Source organism: Rhamphochromis sp. 'chilingali' (assembly GCF_963969265.1).
Source record: "Rhamphochromis sp. 'chilingali' genome assembly, chromosome: 11".
NCBI lineage: Eukaryota > Metazoa > Chordata > Actinopteri > Cichliformes > Cichlidae > Rhamphochromis > Rhamphochromis sp. 'chilingali'.
This window is the reverse complement of record NC_137938.1, coordinates 30,127,788-30,134,703: the sequence shown is the minus strand read 5'-3', so window position 1 is coordinate 30,134,703 and position 6,916 is coordinate 30,127,788.

Here is a 6,916-nt window from a genome sequence, read left to right as displayed (position 1 = left end):
TTTAATATATTTAATACATATACAATTAGCAAATGTTGGTCTGAATCAGCAGCAGCTACTTCAAAACTGATTTTAGCTTGACCAAGCCCACAGATGTGCAGCAGCTGTCGTGGCTTTTCTTTTTCCTTAGACTGGTTTTGGTCTGAAAAAGAGCCAATCATTTCATATCTGGGAGTTTCACTGGTGCTATTCTAAGTGATGCCTGCTTTTGAATGGTGCTTCAGGCCATCTTCTCAGGAAGATGGACAGACTCATTTCCTGTGGTGTGTGTATTATTTTTATTTTGTTAAATCTTAATTACATTGAAAGGAACCTTTGCTCTCAAGAGCTGGATTTTGAAATTTAGTGTGATTAATGTCCCCATTTCATTTTGAATCTCAATGTGCAGACCTGCTGTAAATTGGCAAGGTGGCAAACTGCTTGATAATGAACTACACAATGAGTTTCATAGCTTCGTGGGTCAAAGGAACAATCTCCTGATTTGCTCACACCTAAGTGTTTTCATGCTCGTGACCTGTTGGTGGCTTCCCCCCCCTCCCCATATTATATAAACTGTTGCAGCCTTGTTGCAGACTCTTGTTACATTCCTGTGAAACTTGATGATTGTGCAAATTTTTATTTTTTTTTTTAATTTTAAGTGCTTGTATTTATTGAGCCTTAATATGTAATAGAAAAAAATGTTAATATGTAAATTCTTTCAGTGATTGAGCTCAGTTTGATCACAGCCAAAGGCAAAAGCTATTTATGATTTTTGCTGACGCCTGTTGAATTACAGTTCTTTATAATATGTTGTACACTAGCCTGTCATTAGTGCCTTTTTATGAAAATATTAACTGTATTGATACATACTTTAGGCTGAAGCAAGCCCAAAGGCGTAGATCGAGTAAACCTGTGACTGGAAATCTCTGCAGTGAACCTTCCACCATGTAAACTGTACATAGAAGTCAAAACGATGAATGTTTAAAACATAAAGCAACTCTGAAATTTTTTTTTTTTCTCCCTTCTTTATTGGAATGTTTTAAATAAAAGAGAGATGTGACGAAGCGAGTCTGTTTAGTTTACCGATGAAAGTTACCAAGACTTTGTTGGGAGGGCATTATTTATTTTTGCATGTACTGTGTTCATTTACATGCAACCTCACGCTAAAAACATTACTGCTAATAGGCCAGAGGGAGGTTCGGTTAGGTGCTATGCTTTCTACATTGTGTCTGGGTTTCATATTTATGTTTTAGATCATCTTGAATAATAACTCAGAAGGAAAAATATACATTGTGCATAACCTTATGTTCATTGTGGCTTCTATTCTACACAGGGTTGTTGCTTTGAGAAACAAAACCCATCCATGTGACTAATATATTTTAAATTTGGCATACCATATTGGAATATCTTCATTAAAATTGTGATAACCCTGGAAAAAGTAGAACAAAAAAATAACAATGTGGGTTTAAAATATTCAATTTCACAAATACTCTATCCATTGATGTTCCTTTATAATGAATATATATGCATGCACACTGGAAAGCTGTCTATATATTTACATGTTCAGAAGGCTGTTGTAGTCAGCTACAACTAAACTAAAAGTAAGTTTGAAATGATATTCCAGTTTACTGAAATACTATTAAAATGATCATGTACTTAAGACAAAAATGAAATAAATTTATACAGGGAAGATATGAAAAGTATTTGGGAGCATTTTAATTTATCAGAGTCACTAACTCATTTGGTTGCAAAGCCATTATAGGTTAGTGCCTTAGTTTGCAGTCTTAAGTGGTCTTGAGTCATTACAGTGTGAGATTTTTTCCTCTTTCAGTCCTAAAGGGGTGAGAACACTATATTCATATGCAGCAGCTTGTGTTATTAGAGGCCAGCTGGGCTGTTTGTGGGCTTTTAGCTTTTAACCATCTTTACAACATCTTTGTTAAGAATGATTGTGATTCAGGGGTGAAAGCTAAAAAAAAAAGCTGTGAAACACTTCTAAGGTTTCACAAACCTAACAGGGAATGTGAGGCTCTGACTGGGACATCCAACACCTTTCATGGGTGGTACAAACAACAGAGAATCATCTGCTCAGTACTGTTATATCCTTATGGTAAAATACCTTTAGGACCAATTACTCATGCAGCTTTTGTTTTTGTCTTTTCCATCTACTGAAATGCTACAGTGAGCCATCTTTGCCTCAAATAAGCATTTCTTTGAATGAAGTATAATTCTAATGTAAAGTGCAATAAAACTGCTCTGTTAGTTTTCACACTTAAGTGATGCAGGAGCGTTTGTGGTAGGCAGCGGGTGTCAGTTCAGCGTGATGTTTGTTCACAAAGCAACCTGAGAGAAAATAAAGTCTTACTTCATAGCACTCAAGTGCTAATAAGAGAGAGACAAAGAGAAGTGTTGAGTATCTATACTTAAGGATTTCATGAGTCATAAAATAAACCTGAAAACATATTGACAAGCCTCACACATATAACCTGTGACTTCCTGAGTGATTACTCATAAATAGAGCTAAAACAATTAAGTCAAAGGAAATCAACTTTTAATTACTTTAGTTAAATAGCTTTATCAAACACTTACATTAGCATGTGCATATTGTCATCTTTTTCTCCTCGTCATCTGCTTCCTGCATTACTACTACATCTCCACCCTCATTTTTACCTCATCCTATTCCACCTCACCGTAGGCCTCATCTCCTGCATCAAAGTCAGAGCTCTAACACAAGATGTGCATAAATGGCTAAACAGCAGCAACAGCTGGTTATAAGCTAACATCCCAGCTAATGTAAGGCTCAAGTGTCAGATAAACAATTTGATTACATTCTCACATCATATAGTAATTTATTCATACGATGTCCAACAATATTAGATCCACATCTAAGAAAGTTTCACTAACAGCGGTAAAAACAGCATTTTTACCAACAGAAAAGCTCAGGATATCCTCAAAATCTTCCTCATTATAGCTTTTATCAGACAGAAGTGAACTTCACTGGCTCATCGACTCCTATCGGACTCCTTTCTCAAAGTTTTACAGCCTCCTCCAGAGCAAATACACATGTACACACACTGGCAGCTGAGGTAAACGGCAGACTGATAACCTACACTCACCACTCACTGCATGTGAACAGTGGCCAGAATTTGAGGTGGTCATCAAAATATATGTTTAACTGACACAAATACATTTTATAATCCTGATTTATTGCTAATTGTTATTGTTAAAATACAGTATATGCAAAAATGATTTTTATATACAAAAAGTAGAAATGCTGTTGTGGGTGTAGTCTAAATTTAATGTTTTTGATCTCTCGACTGACTAAAATGTTTGTCCTACAGTAGTTAGGTTCATAAACTTGAATTGAAAGGGGTACTAAATTCACTAACATTGAGCAGTGAGATTTTACACGCTGTAACTTTAACTAACCTAAAGCCTGCAGTGTGGGCCTTTTACACATACACTGACATCTGTTACATTCATGTCCTTCCTGATTGTTTTCGGATGATAGCAGCCCAGGTAAACCCGTTATAGATGGCTTACCAGAGCCAATAAGGTGAACAACTAGTGCGGAGAAAGCCATAGCATCTTGTGGAGCCTTTGGTGGATTAACCTAATTTGGAAACGTTACCTGTCTTTAATCGATCCTAAAGACGTCAGAACTACAGCCATGGTTTTAGTTGCCTAAACATGTTCTTACAGTTGACCCCTAGGCTTTTTTTCCCAACCCTTGCTCTCCCACTTGAATGTTGAAAGTAGGTAAAGTTGTGCCAAAACCCCTGTGATGTTTAAATGTTTAAGCTAAACTGGACATCATGTTAAACCTAAACTAATCTAACCTAACAACCTCATTGTCTTCATCCTAGAATCTAGTGATCCTGGTGTTAGGAATACACACGAACCCCTGTGCTGATGTGTGTGTTAGACATAGACTATAGTGGCAGACAGGGGCCCCTCATGTGTGTGCACCTCCCCTAGAGTGAGTGCATTGTGTGGGCCTGGGAAAGCGTGGTTTTAACCTCCTCACACACAAACTGACCCCAACACACACACAGTGCTCAGCTTAACTTAAACATGAGAGAAAATGATGAATTCTATTGCCACCATCACCCAAAAAGAAGGAAATTCACAGATACTGAGGTAAAACAAACTTAAACTCAACTGAAAGACAGAACGATCCTAAAGATTTGCTTCAGCGGCAAGAGTCGAAGGCTGACAAAGGAGGAAAGAAATGAGAGAAAAACACAAATGCATGGTCAGTTTTGTTGTTTTTCTAAAATTAAGGAAATTATTGATTAAGACCAAACATATAAATGTATTCATACCTGGATAAGTTATAAAGATAGGCGTCTGACATGATGGGTTAGAGGTGTTTCTCTATAAAGGAAAGTACTTGTAGATTAGCCAAAAATAAGCTTGTGTTTCCCAAATCATAAACTGAAGTTTATGATTTTGTAACGTTATGTCGACTTAAATTGTTGGATGAGGAGGAAGCAGACTGAGAACCTCTTGTTATAGAGGTCCAAGGCAATGCATGCTTCTGCACCACACAGTGTGTGTGAGACAGCTCTTATAGATACCTAACATAGATACTTACTCTCTAACCCTGACATTTGTTATTTTTCTCAATCTTGCAATTATTTCTCAATTTGTTGAAAGTGATCAGTTAAAAGATCCCGTTAAAAGATAATTCATTCTTAAGATATAATAAATCCAAATGTATGGTTGCACGAGGAAACAATGAGCACCTCCAGACAAAACACGAGGTCTCAAGATGTCTAAAATATCTTCACTCTCATTGGTTCACAGAGCAGCAGCTGCATCAGAGCACGATAACCTCTTTCCATTGTTTGTAACAATGCATATGCTTCATGTCACTCAATATCGGCTCTATATGTGTGTCAGATGGGGGCATTAGAGGGAGGGGGAAGGGTCTGAGGCTTTTTCCCCCCTAAAAATTATGACAGTTTTGAAAGATTTTTAAATACATGCATTTAAAACACAAAAATAAAGAATCGTGAAGTCTCATCTCAGCAGGAAGACCAGTGGTTTGGTTATTGTAAAGGAACCAAAGCCGAGTGCTGTTACATCATGGAGTGAACAAAAATTCAAGCTTAGCTGAGAGAATTCCCTCTGAAAACTGACAAACTGATAAAAAAAACCCCTCTGAAAATGGAAAAACTACAGATCTGATGTGGTGATGCAAATTGGGGCGATCGTGGCTCAAGAGTTGGCAGTTCGTCTTATAATCGGAAGGTTGCCGGTTCGAGCTCCAGCTCTGACAGTCTCGGTCGGTGCAAGTTTCCTTGGGCAAGACACTTCACCTGTTGCCTACTGGTGGTGGTCAGAGGGCCCAGTGGCAGCCTCACCTCTGTCAGTGCGCCTCATGGTGGCTGTGGCTATAATGTAGCTTGCCATCACCAGTGTCCAGGATCATTTGTGGTGGAAAGGTTTTCCACCTAAACGATTAGTTTAATTGTTGTGCTGATTTCATTTCAGTTTTGCTCCGTTTGCCATGCTTTTAAAGTACTTCTCATTATACAGTCAAACATGTTATTAGGTACATGTAACTAGTACTGGGTTGGAGCCATTTTTGCCTAAATTCTTCAATGCAAAGATTCAATGGGGTCCTGGAAACATTCCTCAGAGGTTTTGGTCTATACTGACATGATAGCATCAAAGAGTTGCTGGAGATTTATCAGCTGCGTGTCCACAATACAAGTCTCCCATTCCAACACATCCCTGAGGTCCATCCATTTTCTTCCACTTATCCAATTAAGGATTACGGGGAGTGGGGTGGGTGAAGTCTATCCTAGCTAGAATGCAACAAGAGGCAGGGTACACCCTGGACAGGTCACCAATCTGAAACAGGTCTAACATACTGTAGACAGACAGACAGCCATTAACACTCACATCACATCACCAGTTAACCTAACCCCACTAACTGAATGTCTTTGAAGGAAGCTGGAGTCCCCAGAGATAACCCACGCAAACACGGGAGAACATGCAAGCTCCACACAGAAAGGCCCCGGCCAGATGGCGGTAACTCTGGAGGCCATTTGAGTACAGTGAATTTATTGTCATGTTCAAGAAACCAGCTTGATGATCTGAGCTTTGTGACATGGAAGTTGCCATCAGAACATAGCTACATGTGGTCGCCTTGATCGTGGCTACTTGCTTAAATGCATTGAGTTGCTGCCATGTGATTAACTGATTAGCCGTTTGTGTTAACGGGCAGTTGAGCAGGTGTACCTAACAGAGCGAGTAGTGATGCTGTAAAATGACACAAATGCATCTTTATTCCCTGTGATTACACACATTCTCGAACAAAACCAAAATGTTTTAGTGTTCGGGCTCTCCTATCCCTGCTCTTTGCTAACAGTCTATATATAATAAATAAATGTCAATTACGGTGCTTTTGTGAATATTTAAAAACCAAAAAAACGAAAATCGAACAAAAAAAACCTTGAGGTCTACTTAAACTCTTGTCTACTTTTATGCTTTCAAGGCTTCTTGCTCTTGGTAAAAGCAAGGGAAAACTGAAAAGAGCAACTTTTTAAAATGAGCATTTTAGAAATATTTTAATTTGTTTTCAAAAGATAAATCAATAAAATAAAAAAAATAAAAACAAGATGATCACACAAAAAAAGCCCTATGCAGTGTTACCTATTACCACGTGGTGGCAGCATTGCGCCATATGTGTAAATGGAAACTTACTGTGATCTCTCTTTCTATGTGTACAGTTAGGTTTTTGAGCTTTATACATTGAAAACGTAAAACACGATCTCCCACTATGTGTGTACAAAGGTCTGGTCAGCTCTTACAGGAAAACACATCGAGTCCCACTCTAAGTAACGAATGCTATGATTCATAAAACAAATCTTTGAATCGTTGTGAGCCATTTCTGAAGTACTATCATGCCAGTGCAGCAATGACA